This window comes from Hemicordylus capensis, chromosome 3 (assembly GCF_027244095.1).
Source record: "Hemicordylus capensis ecotype Gifberg chromosome 3, rHemCap1.1.pri, whole genome shotgun sequence".
Lineage (NCBI taxonomy): Eukaryota > Metazoa > Chordata > Lepidosauria > Squamata > Cordylidae > Hemicordylus > Hemicordylus capensis.
In genome coordinates this window covers 134,172,324-134,185,519 of record NC_069659.1, presented here as the reverse complement: position 1 = coordinate 134,185,519, position 13,196 = coordinate 134,172,324, and the positions used below count along the sequence as shown (strand labels likewise).

Here is a 13,196-nt window from a genome sequence, read left to right as displayed (position 1 = left end):
CATAGAACATCCCCATAGTCTGCCACTCTCATGAGAGCCTGGTCCGTGGGTTAATGGGCTAGGTCTCCAATGTGATGATGACCATTTCCTGTTCACCTGGGAATGCCATCTTGTGCATTAGCACTTGGTCCTCACAAATGGTTCTTCTCATGAGCAAGACCTAGGGAGCAAATATCCCCCACCCAGGGAAGGAGCTGGCCACGTCTTCCCCAACCTATTTGTGAAAACAGAACTTTGCTACTCCAGGTTCCCTGCTTGGGGCTGCCTTTAGACCTGACCATGAGCACACACACACCCCTGCAAAATGTTCCCTTCCCTGCACTGTTAAGTGTCTCCCTCCACTCCCTCTTAAACCCGTTAAGAAGTAGACTGAGATAAAACTGCTGATGTATGACCTCTGTTTGGAAATTAATTCTTTCTCACTGCTGTAGGAACACAACAGAAAAATACCACCTATTTAAAATGCAAAGCCACGCCCAGTAGTTTGTGAACTACAATATTTGCCAATGTCCCCATTCCAAAGTAGGCCACCAACCAACCATTCAAACCAACCATTCATCTTTTCCCCCCACTCAAGACATCTTGCAAAACCAGAGGGGCGAGGGAAGGCCTACTTGTTCGAAGATATATGTTGGGCCATTTAATCTTTACAAAACACAGGACAAAAGGCATGAAGACCAATTTATCTTGGATGAAAATTGGATTTGAAAGCATGATGGAAAACCTATGAACACTTCGTCACTACTACCTCACTGAATATGTAACCAACAAAAATGTATTGCCTTTTGCCATCAAACAAATACCACATGCATTTCACACATTTACATTCTATGGGATTTTCTCCTCACCCCCATCACCAGCCATGGAGAAAAAACAATGGCATCCTTATGCCAAAACATCAGTTACTGGAAGTCAGTCTGTGTTTATTCTACAGGCCTGTCTACACAAGAGCTGAATTGGATTTTCAAAACACTAGACCCTAACATTATCTTCTTACCACATCATAAAAAGAGGACATCACCAAAACATGATCGAGTCAGTGGTGTAATTATTATATTCTTTTGAAGACAAGCTACAGTATGTAACAAAAAAAATCTCCAGAATCTTCACTGATAGAATTAAAAATGGACTCCAAAGCAGAATCAAAAGGAGACAAAAACAGTAAACTGTATCTTATCAGATTATATAAACATATGAATTATCCACATAAACAAGCACAACACAGCTTCCTGAGTTCCCTGTCCAATAACACAGAACACAATTTGGTAGTGTTGATTTTCCCTGGGATACTCCCAAACTGACAACAGATAGCCAATCATGCACATAACACATTCCCTTTTAGTCCCTTGTCGATGAACAGGAGCACGAGAACCAAGCCCCATTAATATATGTACTTTAGGAGTAGGTATGCTCCATTTTTCCACATGCAACTCTATTGCCCAATGCAGACAACTATTAAGAAAGGTTTAGTTAGAGATGTGACCTTTCACTGCAAAAATGTCAATCCCAAATACATTTCTCTCATCCCTAATAATATTCACAACACAGATTGTTAAAGAAAGCAACTTTTGTTTTATCTTCCTAGTGCATTTATACAAAGGACTGTATTCAAATTCAGATCTATTTCATTTAACTTCCCTTAACTTCAAGCTAAATCAAAAATCAGTGTGTACAAAAATGGTCTACCAAACACAAACACACACCACCACAACCTTTGGATCAGTTCCTCAATCAGATTACTCATATGACTGGAAGATGGGAAAGCCTACTTTGAATAGTATGCACCACATAAGCAGCCACCTCCATGATTTGAGACTGCTGCAAATAAAGCCACTTTTCCATGGCTTTCAAATCTAGCTATAGTATCCTGGCAATTATGCCCTAGAAATCAATTAAAAGCAACAACTTCCCATAAGCTACTGATGATGAAGCTAGCGACATTAGTATCGACATAGGGCAAGACAGTCAATGATTCACAATGAATCACCATAGCAAAAAAGATTGCACCTGGAGTCAGTTTTGTTCTACCAGTATTACTGAGAAGTAGTACATTTATGCATGCACTGGTTAACTAGTAGCTTTATCACACTAAGTCGCAATAGCAGTCTTGCCCTTAAAAGAAAATAGTGTTTCCCTAGAGTTGAAGGTTGCCAAGTAAAAAGTCTAGATTATAAGTGAACAAAGAAAAGGTTAATCAGTGACTTAAATTAAAACTTCATACTATCCATAATTAACCTAAGTTCTCTCTTGCCAGTCTTGTATGCTGCTCTTATGATTGCTTGCCCAGGCTGAGCTCAATTATCAACTCCAAGTGAGCTTCTTTTCAGGATTCTCATCCATTAAGACAAGATGCTGATTTTGTTTTTCACCTCAACTCTTTGTGTTACAAATTAACTAGTCATCACAGTAAGAAAACAAAGCAAACGGCTTAGCAACACTTAACTCAGAAATCTTTGAGCTTCTGGCCATGGATGTCCTAAGCTGAAGAGATCAGGCTTCAGATCTCTCAAGTATTCACATGTCTGTTTACCCAGACAACCATAAAAAAAGATTAATACTGCACCAGAATAGGTAAGCTCTCTCTCTAGGCAGAACTCCCCACTCTTACTTGTCTTTTAGAACTAGGATGGTAAGCACGGTTAAATTTGCATGTTAACAGATTCCTACCCAATTATAGAATCCTTTCACACTCAAAGGATGTTCTGTTTGTTTGTTCATTCATTCATTCATTCATTCATTCTCTATACTGCCCTTCCAAACTGGCTGAGGGTGGTTTACCCAGAGAAATAATAAATAAATAAGATGGCTCCCTGTCCCCCAAAAGGGCTCACAATCTAAAAAGAAACATAAGATGGACACCAGCAGCAGTCACTGGAGGTACTGTGCTGGAGGTGGAAATATATCAGGAGCTGCAGTAGCTAGTGTACTAAAAGTGCAGTCATGCTGGGTTTTTTTTACACTTAACCTGTTTGAACGCTTAGCTTCTGTAGTTGCTACTCACTTCTCTAAAATTGAATTTTTCACTACAAATTGCCAGCTCTTAGCATTGACACTCTGCTAACTTGGCAAAGAGGCACCTTTTAACGTGGTGATTCTCTTATTTAGCAGGGGGAGAGTAACTGGCCCTATTTCTTATACATTGTGCCTTTTGAGGATACCATAGACAGCCAGGAAAACAAACAAACAGATCATAGAACAAACCAATCCAGAATTTTCACTCGAGGCACAAACGACTAAGCTCAAGCTATCATACTTCAGACACATTATGCAAAGACCCAGCTCCCTTGAGAAGTCTATAATGCTGGGAAATGTTGAAGAGAAGAGAAGAGAAGAGAAGAGAAGAGAAGAGAAGAGAAGAGAAGAGAAGAGAAGAGAAGAGAAAACGACCAGCAGCAAAGTAGATAGACTCGATTACGACAGCAATGAATGCACCACTGAAAGACCTTAAAGGCCAAGTTGAAAACAACCATCCTGGAGAGAATCTATGTGGTAGCTAAGAGTCCACACTGACTTGACAGCACTTAATCAATCAGTCAGTCAATACATTGTGCACCTTTGAAGCAATAAATTTTCCATCCATGATAGTTCTAGTTTCTCAACACACCAGTTGAACTTCTCAGTTTCTCCTAAACATTTTCCACCAAAAGCAATGATTTCTGGTTCACATGCCCACTCACAATCAAGAAAGTTCTGTTTTAAATGGTTATGATACATTATACAAAGTTAGTCCAAACAAATATAATGCAGTGAAGGGTGGGTTTCTGTTTTTTTAAAGAAATCCAACCTTATCCACAGGCAACTTAAAAACTACTGTATTTTCACAGACCGAAAATGTTATCTCGAACTAGCGTGTTGAAAACAATAGATCAGAACAGCAACTATTGCAAAGTCAGCAGGCACCAAATGGATGAGAAATCTCCATAAAGATAGATAAAAACTTGGCTGTCTTCAGGCAAGAAGAGGCCCTAGCGCTCTCTGAGGAAAGCTTAAAGCAGGATGTGCAGTGGACAAAGAAACAGCTGTTGTGGCTGAAGAAAGAAATTTGGGCGAAGGGTTGCCGTCACAGCTTCATTTCAGCACCCTTCTGCCCATCAAAGATGGTAAGCAAAATCCCTGTCCTGTACTGGAAGCATAATGGATGCCTTTGGGGAGGAGGGGGTTTCCTGGCCACTTGCTGCTTTTGTTTCTTTGAAATAAATAGGCCCTGTGTATCCTTTTCATAGCCTCTGCAGCCACAGATAACTGCCAGTTGCAATAGACCTCTTGAGCACAGGAAGGTGGCCTCAAGTCCCCTCAGCAGTTGGTCCTTTGGCCAATGAATAGGACTGTATTGTCCCTCTCTCTTGCATAGCCATGGGGCTTTTGCTTTGTTGATGCTGTCCGACTTTCTAGCTGGCTGCAGCAAAGGGTGAGGCCAATCAGCAAGGCTCCTCCATCAGCCTGAGGAGGACGAACTCCCATTTGGCCCCTCCCCTCCATAAACCTTTTTTAATCGATTGTGAGCCCCTTGCAACAGGGATTTTTTAAAAAAAAATGCTATAAGCTGCTTTGAGTCTAGGGGATGGGGTGGGATATACATCAACTTCATCTTGCTTCCTACGGTCACACTAAATCCATGTGTATATATACCCATTATGCAGGAACCTGAATTTGGTTTCCACCAAACAGGAGACCTTTTAAGAGGTGAGGAGCCAGATAAGAAACATAATCGTTGCTGTTTAAAAAAAACTTTACCACATGGCAACTGCCATTTCATTGAAAAAGTAGTGTCTGAAAGCAGGGGTGGAATGTAGCAATGCTGGGCCATCACCTGGCCACAGACAACTGCTTCTCCATGACATTTTAGCCACGACTCAGACTTAACTACTATGTGGTTCCCTCCCCTACCAAACATTGTTTATCAATCTAAAATGGCAACTGTAATACAAGTAAACTGCACAAGCAACAAAGCAATACTCTTATCTAGATCTAAATTGAATGTATAGAATATACTAGTATATACTGATGCAGCAAGTTGGTTGGTTGTGCCATCGAGTCGGTATTGACAGCCACTGTTTACTTTTATCTTACTTAGATCTTGTATTCTGCACTTCCTTTCTTTTGGCCAAGTAATTAAGAGCTATCTTGATTCATAAATGGTAATTTAGAAAAACTGTTCACACATCAAATGTCTTCTAACTTTGTTCTTTAAACAATACACTCCTACTCTAATGTTTCTTTTTGCCAAAGACTCTTGACAACTGAACTGCCATTATTTTTCAACATGCACATTAGCTTGATTCAACAAATATATGAATCACCATTTTATTGGGGAGTTTTTTTTTTGGTAGTGGCACCTCATATTTGGGACTTCGTCTTTGTGAAAACACAAAGTTTTAACTGTACATTTTACCTGGTAATGTGGGACTGGCTGCTGTTCTGGTTTGTTTTACATAAGAACATAAGAACAGCCCTGCTGGATCAGGCCCAAGGCCCATCTAGTCCAGCATCCTGTTTCGCACAGTGGCCCACCAGATGCCGCCGGAAGCCACAGACAGGAGTTGAGGGCGTGCCCTCTCTCCTGTCATTACTCCCCTGCAACTGGTACTCAGAGGCACCCTGCCCTTGAGGCTGGAGGTGGCCCACAGCCCTCCAACTAGTAGCCATTGATAGACCTCTCCTCCATGAAGTCATCCAAACCCCTCTTAAAGCCATCCAGGTTGTTGGCTTTAAGATTGTGATTGTATCTCTTATTGTTTCTTGACTGCTGTTAGCGTGTCCTAGGACAGAATATAAATCTTATCTAAATAAACACATTTTTTAAAGTCTGGAAAGGGCCGGGCCGGGCCAAGCCAAAGAACAACTAGTTGCAAATGATAGGGCACCCAATTAGGCAAAGACTTTATTTCGGTCTGACCAGCATAACAGCAAAACAAACAAAAAACCATTAAGACAATCTACTCCTACCAAGTAATAATGGATCTCTATAAAACTACCTTAAAACATTGTATAGTGAGTAGAAGAAGCTAAATGTTAAGACTATGAACATAAAACTATATGTAAAAATTAATCAACACTGGTAGCAGAATGATACTGAGTATAAAGTGGACAAGACAGCAAAATTGTGTGCCTAATACAGAACGGTGTTAAATCTCATTCCATATTGTATTCTATACTATATATGGTATCAGTATATCCGTGCATACAATTAAAAATTTCCAGGAATATTTTGAGAAGGAGAGCAGCAAATCAGGGAAGCAGGGATATTATTCATAGTACACTACTGTGGACTATTACTATGTTGCCATAGTAAGTTTTTGTCAGTGCATTGTTTTTACTCTTACAGTAAATATGCCACTGCTGTGCCATACAAGCAGACTAGACAGCTACTTGGGAGAAAAATTCTAGAGGTCCCAGCTGTGCTAGTAGTGGTAGCTATTCAATCTTTCATGTTTCCAATATATCCATCCAGGTCCAAACACAACTGCTGAACCCTCTGCAAAGTCACAGAGGGTTATGGGATGCACTTTCAACCCACAAAACAGCCTGTCCAGTCTATGACAGCAAAAGTCCTGGAACCAATTAAGTTTGCTCTAAATACCAGTGCACACACAGAACAGTAGCAAACATCAGACATTATTGCTATCTTCTCTTCACCTGTTTACAAAGAACATGTTTTAGAGTTGGAGCAATAAACCAACCATGCTAACTGATTTACAGCCATCTCCCTGTTCCTGGGAATACCAAGTCCCTTTAGTCAGGTACCTTTTGTTTTTCTTACACATGCTATAAAGCATCACGGTAACAACCACAAGTGGGTAAAGTTTAATTGTACGGCGGCAAGTCAATTTAAAAGAAAGATCCCATAATTTTGCCCACATGATCAGTGCAACCATCACCAAAGACCAATACTGCCCACCCTCACAATGTGAACCCATGGAAGGATGGGGTCTGTACTTTCTAATACTTTAGTGCATACTTTCTAATACTTTCTAATGCATACATTAGAAAGTATTAAGCGTGCAAGAGTGAGGTAGTGTACACGCATACAAGAGTGAGATAGTGTACATGCTGCTGCATTGTTGGAGCAGACCTCTTTTCTAGCCACTTCAACCTTAAGAGTCTCACAGCCAGAACCAGGACCCCAGATCCAGATTGCCTGGAGCCAGAGAACACAAAGGAAAAGCAACTGTGAAGGGTTCTTTTTCACAGTGTCTGAAGTCATCCTTAATCATGGGTTGTGTGCCAATCATGCCTCAGGAAGACAGGAAGTAGATTTTCAAAGCAGACAGTTATATTCAGTAATTAGATAGGTGCTGCCAAAAACCCCAGTTCCGGGACTCTCAAGCTAAGAAGCAACGATCCAAAGCAGGGGTGGGGGTGGAGAGAGTGGGGGGAGAGAACAGGACGGAACACAAGACAAAAGGATCAACCCAAAGAAGGAAAAACAACAGACTAGTGGGGAAATATTAGACATGAACAGGAAAGTAATAACCCAAGTCAGACACTACGTACCTGAGACCCAAACCCACAGGAACTTAGAACGAGAAGAAATATCCACGGGTGGGCTGGATGACCTCAGAAACTGAGAAAAAGAACCCTTCACAGGTAAGACCAACATTTCTTTTTCCACAGTTATCTGAGGTCATCCTTAATCATGGGACATGTCCAAACAGAAGAGAGTACAGGGAGGACACAGATGTGTTACACCACCTGTTGTAAGACAGACAGCCCAAGGCTGCCTGGGCTGAATGAAAGGTGAAAATTTTGTAGTGCTTAATGAAGGATGAGACAGGACCAGGTGGCTGCCAAACATATGACCTAGAGAGGGGCATTAGCAGAAAAAGCAGCAGACGACTTAAGTAACCACCCAGAGACGTAAGTTTTGGGTGGTATAAAAATATGTTAATAAATAAAAATTAAATTAAATTAAATTAAATAGTATGTAGAGACTCCATCCTGAAGAGTCTTTTGCGGATGAAGTGATTTAGGTTCTTCGGGTCCAGGACTGCCCTCCATGAAGCATAGGGGGGGGGGCAGAAAAAGAATGGAATATACTCCCAGACCTCTCTCCATCGGGGGACAGGTTTGATCACCTGTATCTGAGTCAGATGTTGAATTGCTAGAGACATCTGTTGCACCTTCAGTGGATTCTTGGAGGCTGGCGTAGCGATGAAGGAATTTGGAGGAAGGGGAGTGAATTCTATTAGAAGGCTGTGGGAAACTGTCCTTGGGACCCACGAGTTGGAGGTAGAGCAGTTCCAGGCAGCCGGAAACCTGAGAAACCAACCTCCAACTTGCAAAGAGTCATTGCTTATGACCCGGTTGGGGGGCAGTTGTATTGGCTGATTTGAATGGTTTGTTTCTGGAATTTCCCCTGTTATGTTGCTGCCACTGGGGACACCAGGAGGATCTGTAACTGAAATTGTATGATCTCTGTTGTCTCTGAAGGAATTGGAAGATGATCTGGGAACATCTGACCTTAAGGGACGAAAATTACTGGCGGTGGACTGAAAGGATCTGCGGAAATCCCTTCTGGTGGATGGCATAGCTTTTTCCTTGTCCCGTGTTTCAACAAGGACTGGTTCAAGTGAGTCCCCGAATAATTTGGCCACTGAGAAGGGGATAGAAGCAAGGTTGAGTTTAGATTTTGGGTCAACACGCTAATTCTTCAACCAGAGGCACCTTCTGCCTGCCACTCCTGCCGCGATGGATCTGGAAGCATGATGGATGCAGTCGAAACTGGAGTCGACCATAAAGGCCAGCTCCTTGGCCATCTTGATGATGCCCTGCCTACATTTCTTGTTCTTACAAGGAATGAATTGCATTAAATCTTTAGCCCACAGAAGAGAAGCTCAAGCAAAAATGGAATCAGAAGCGGCCGCCTTGACCACCAAGGATGAAGAGTCATGAAGGAGAAAATGGCGTTTTTTAAAATCCTCCAGTACCTTTAAATGTTTACATTAAATGTAAGTGTTTGTCTCCCTCCTTATTCATGAGTGTCCTAAAAACCAATTGTGCCACAGGGGCATTTACACTGGGAGAGACCAACAAAGCCATAACATCATCAGGCAGAGTATAAAGCTTCTTACTGTGCATTTGGCTATGAAAGGGGCCTTCCATTCTGCCATCATAGCATCCTTAACTGAGGAGTGAAGCACAGGAGGGAGAGGAGAATAGAGGAAACACTACCTGGTCCAAACCATTTGCTGTTGTGAAACTGCTTCAGGAGAGACATCCTTTATGGCTCTCCTTGCCTTGGCCAGCAATACTTTAAACTCCGTTGCCAAAAATAGGCGAACTGAGTTGGTGGGTTGTGTGGCTGCTTCTTCCACAGAATGTTTTCCCTCCTCAGACTCCAAAGAGGATTGTGAAGATCCAGAAGGGATATGTTCAGGCAAAGTTTTCTGTGGGGCCATCAGGGGTGGGAGGACAGGGAGGGAAACAGGTCTGTTGGGTAAAGACGGTAAGTTTGGGCTGTTTCCAAGGAAGCAGGAGTAAGGGGGCGGGAAGGTCTTTTATAAGAGGGGTCCTCTTATGATGAAGAGAAGGAAAGGGGTCTCTTACTGCATATACACCTGAGGTGCCTGGTTAAAAAGTGACCCCTCTAATTAGAAGGAATAACCTCCCTGGTAGGGCTGTAACCTGGAGAGGAGAGAAAAACCGGCTTTGGTGGCTGTTTGGGTCAATGTTGTACGGGAACCACAGGGATCCAAAGGGACCTCAGGGAACTAGAGCCTGACAAGTCGGCGGCAGAGGAGAAATAATAGCTTTAACCTCTTTTGGGATAAATTCCCCGAGCCAACGTTCCATACTGGGAGTAAATGAATCTCCAGGACCAGTGCTCCCCAAAGAGATATTACTCACATCCCCCTCAGGAAAGTGTGGTTGCACGTTAACAGGTTGAGCCAGCAAAGCATGGATAGTCTGATCATCTGCCTCTGTTGGCATTGTTGGCTGGGATGTGGGGGGAATGACTGGATGACGGGGCTCCCCCTCCCCTGGGTTGCCAGGTATCTTTGGTGCAGGCATGTATAAAGCACCCATCAGAATAGGAGCCACACCTGAGCCACCATGAACTTGTAAAAATGGCAGGAAGCAAACGGCATGGCAGAGGCTGCCGGCATGCAGCGTGGACAAGTGGCCATTCACTCAGTCTGGCCTCTGGCAGTTTCAATTTCTTTTTCTGCCACTTGGAGCATTCGTGCGGCTGTTTGGGGGTTCTGGGAGGCTTGGAGCTCTCCTCCTTAAGGTGCCTCGTCTTTTTGGAGGCTTTCTTGGCCAGATTCGAAGGCTTGAGAATCAAAGCAGGCAGGGCAGGCTCCGCTGCGGAAGCTGTAAGGACAGATGGAGCAGTCGTGTTGGCAGGAGAGGGAACCCTTGTAACAGCACAGTGGGGAACCTTCTTTTTAACAAAGAGTTTTGCTCTCCAATTGGGGCCCTTCTGAAAGGGAACCCTCCAAAAGGTCCCCAGCATGCGACAACTCCATTGGGAGGTGAGTGGCAGGGTGAGTGCGGAAAGAAAAATGGGGGGGGGGATTGAGCCAATCAGATGAATCGGGAAAACTTTAGAAGTATATGTGTTAAATTTGTAGTAAGAAAAAACAGAAAACAACTTCCTCCCCACCCTTGCACACTGGAGATAGCGACAGGAAGAAGGGGCAAGAGATGACTAGCCTGAAAAGGGGTGGATCAGAGCTCTCACAAGCCAGGAACAGAACTGGGGGTTTTGGCATCTCCTAACTAACTACCGGATATAAACTTCTGCTTTGAAAATCTACTTCCTGTCTTCCCGAGGCATGATTGGCACACAACCCATGATGAAGGATGAATTCAGACAACTGCGGAAAGAATTATGTTTCAAAATGAGGCTTGACTGCAGGCAAGTCCCTAGCCCCTGTTTCTATTGATAACAATATCTATCCACAGCCCAAAAACCTCACTACCTCCGCCCAAGCCCCAAAGAGAAACTAGTTATTTCACAGGTATCCCAGATAGAATGTCTGTGACCTGCACCCGGAGATAGCAGTGTGCCCGAACCGGTCCGGCGGCCATTCCAAAGAATGGCCGAACTGCCGGACCGGTCCGGCCCTGCCTGGTTCAGGTCCGGGTGGGGGGTATGCCTTTAAGGGCGGGAGGGCTTGCTTAGCCCTCCCGCCTCCTTGCCCCCGCCAGCGCCCGTATTGAACAGTATAGGGGCGCTGGAAACCAGCCGCCCGCCCCCCCGCCGCCGCCGCGGCGAAATAACCCCCAAGGTCAGCCAGGCAGCCAGCCCTCCCTCCCTCCCAGCTAGCTGCCCTCCCACCCGCTCGCTCACCCGCTCGAATACTGGATAAAAAACGAGAGGAGCTCCGGCACAGAGCTCCTCTCGTTCGGAAGGCCTCCTGAAGAATGGCGGCTTGTGCGCGCGCACGCGCATGCGCGCACCGCAAAGCACGCCGTTCTACCCGCCGGGAAAGGGCCGGGTAGACCGGGCCTCCGATCGCCGGAGGCCCGGTCTACCCAGCGATCGGAGGCCCGGTCTACCTGGCCCTTTCCCGCCGGGTAGACCGGGCCTCCGATCGCTGAGTAGACCGGGCCTCCGATCGCCGGAGGCCCGGTCTACTCAGCAATCGGAGGCCCGGTCTACCTGGCGGGAAAGGGCCGGGTAGACCGGGCCTCCGGTGATCGGAGGCCCGGTCTACTCAGCGATCGGAGGCCCGGTCTACCCGGCCCTTTCCCGGCGGGTAGACCGGGCCTCCGGAGAACGGTGTGCTTTGCGGCGCGCGCATGCGCGCGCGCACAAGCCACCATTCTTCAGGAGGCCTTCCGAACAAGAGGAGCTCTGTGCTGGAGCTCCTCTCGTTTTTTATCCAGTATTCGAGCGGGTGAGCGAGTGGGTGGGCGGGCAGCTAGCTGGGAGGAAGGGAGGGCTGGCTGGCTGGCTGACCTTGGGGGTTATTTCGCCGCCGCTGCGGCGGCGGGGGGGGCGGCTGGTTTCCAGCGCCCCTATACTGTTCAATACGGGCGCTGGGGGGGGCAAGGAGGCGGGAGGGCTAAGCAAGCCCTCCCCGCCCTAGAAACAAGGCCCCCCTTCGGTGCCGGTCCGGACTTCTCCGGACCGTACACATCACTACCCGGAGATTCCTGGTTGCATTAATTTCTGTCCTGGTTTTATGCTCTGTGCAGTGGCGTATCGGGGGGAAACGGCACCCAGGGCGCCCCCCCCCGCCGCTGCCCCCTTGGCCCCCACATACCTGGCGGTGGCACGGCACCCCCCCAGGAGATCGCCGGCGGTGGCAGCGATTCAGCAGCGGGCGGGCGGTGGCGATTTGGCGGTGGCGGGCCAGGCAGCGTTGGCGGCGGGTCGCCCGCGGCGTTGTCGATGTCCCGTACTAGTAGCGGGCCAAGCAGCGGCGCGGCGGATCGCCCGCCGAGGACTACTGCAGAATGGCACCGAGCCTGCCTTATGGCCCGGCATTACTTCCCAACTGCACAGGCGCGCCAGGCACGCCTGCGCAGTTTGGAAGCAACGCCAGGCCAGAAGGCAGGCTCGGCACCGCTCTGCAATAGTTCTCGGCGGGCGATCCGCCACGCTGCCGCTCGGCCCGCTACTAGTACGGGACATCGACAACGCCGCAGGCGACCCGCCGCCAATGCCGCCTGGCCCGCCACCGCCAAATCGCCACCACATGCCCGCCGCCACACCAGGGGTGGTGCGGGGGGAAGCCACTTTTTGCCGCCCCCCACGTGACCTTCCGGGGTGGCGCCGGGGGCACGTGCCCCCCTTATCGTTACGTCTCTGGCTCTGTGACTTCAGCCTAGCCACCGAGAAATCCCCACTTGCTAAGTGGCTCTCCAATCATCTTACTTCAAGACCAGAAATGCTACACAGAAAGGACAGGTGTAACGGATTCATTAACCACTACCTCTGAAACATTTGATCTATCTCCTTCACTATCTTCTGTACCTTATTCCTCCAAAACTGAAACTGCAGGCAGTGTCTGGTTGCCCTGTTTCAATGAAGGCTTTTCTGGCTACCCTGCAGATAAAATTCCTCCTCGGCTTTCATCAGATAGTCCCCTCTTGATAGTAGGTTTTTATATTCTTTACCAGTAAAGGTGGAGTCCAAGAACCCCTTTCGTCAAAACAATTAATCAAAACTGCTAACCAACCACCTCTTACCAAGGTGGATGGTCCAGATCAGTGTTCCCTCCAATTTTTCTTCATCTGTGTGC

General features: G+C 46.4%; 1 protein-coding gene and 1 long non-coding RNA gene across 5 annotated transcripts in view; one reads left to right on the top strand and one right to left on the bottom strand.

Annotated features, from left to right (window-relative positions):
• LOC128349752 (uncharacterized) overlaps positions 1–8,811 on the top strand; it is a 41,736-nt gene extending 32,925 nt beyond the window's left edge. The window contains exon 3 of the long non-coding RNA XR_008318971.1: positions 8,431–8,811. This is a non-coding gene — a long non-coding RNA (uncharacterized LOC128349752). The remainder of the gene's footprint in view (positions 1–8,430) is intronic.
• Positions 1–13,196, bottom strand: part of MAP4K4 (mitogen-activated protein kinase kinase kinase kinase 4) — a 231,311-nt gene that overhangs the window by 160,425 nt on the left and 57,690 nt on the right. The gene's annotated exons all lie outside the window — the stretch shown is intronic.